This window comes from Elephantulus edwardii, unplaced genomic scaffold (assembly GCF_000299155.1).
Source record: "Elephantulus edwardii isolate Elephantulus edwardi_28Jun2011 unplaced genomic scaffold, EleEdw1.0 scaffold00236, whole genome shotgun sequence".
In the NCBI taxonomy this organism is placed as follows: Eukaryota; Metazoa; Chordata; class Mammalia; order Macroscelidea; family Macroscelididae; genus Elephantulus; species Elephantulus edwardii.
The window spans coordinates 1,051,398-1,052,598 of NW_006399986.1; positions in this window are offsets into that span (position 1 = coordinate 1,051,398).

The following is a 1,201-nucleotide window of genomic DNA, read 5'->3' on the forward strand; positions in this document are numbered from 1 at the left end:
GGCTAATCTCACCAGCCCACAAGGGGATTGGCTGATCTCAACAGTCTACAAGGGGATTGGCTAGTCTTTCCATTACATTGAGCGGCTTCAGCAGCAGCAGGAGAAACCTCATTGTCAGAAAAGAGCAAGAGAATGCAACTTGTCTGTCCTTCAGGACCACAGATTTTTGTGCCAGCCAGACTGGAGTCTCCAGGAGAGACAAGGAGACTCCAGGCTGGCCCAGCAGTGAGAGCAGAGAACCAGAAACCTGATGTAGACAGCGTTGTCCTTGAGACTGCTATGCCATGGAACCAGAGCTAAGAGACTTGGCCCAAAATTGATGGACAAATGGAGGACTGGGGAGGAGAGGAGAGAGCCACAACAGGCAGGACAGAGAGCTCTGTAATACTGGCCTACAGCCGTGAGGCTCAAGGCTGAGGCACCTGTGAGCATGTTTCTGAAGCCGTCCTGCCTGTATTCTGCTACCAAACCTGGATTATAACTGTTAGGCTAAAATAAAAATGGAGGCTGAAGTTCAACTCAGAAATCCCTATGTCAGGACATTCTGCAGAACTAGTTTCCCAAGACCAGAAACTTGATGCGCCACTTTATGGGCCACTGCAATGACCCCATATAAACCCCCTAAAGTAGCCTGGTTTGCAATAAACTCTGAGAAATGTTTCTACCTCGGCATGGGTCTTGGCTTCGATCCAAAACCTTTCATCAACCTTTTGACTTCCCCAGCATGGTTCTCTGTGGCCTGTGAGCTATTGCATCAGATTTTTGAACCCACTAAAGCAGTAAGAGTGGTATTGGGATGAGTAGAAAGAGGTGTAGGAGCATGAGGGGGACATGTCTGGCCTCATCGGAATTGGTTTTGTGTTATTGATGTTGTTGACAGGAACAGGTCTCCTTTGTGAAGAAGGTAAAAGTCAGATATAGCGGTCCCCATGCGGCCCTTGGTCTTTTTACATACTCCAAAGGCCATGCCTCTCTGGGGTTTGAAACCATTATTCACTGAAAGTGAGTTGTACAGAAGAGGAAGAAAAGACCAAAATGGATGTCAGAAGAAACTCTGAAGATTGCACGGGAGCATAGAGAAGCCAAAGCACAGGGAAGAATTCAAGATACTAAAGAGCTGAACAGACGATTCCAAAAGGCAGCACGAAATGTTGTTGTTATGTGTCGTGGAGTTGTTTGCGACTCATAGCGACCCTATGCA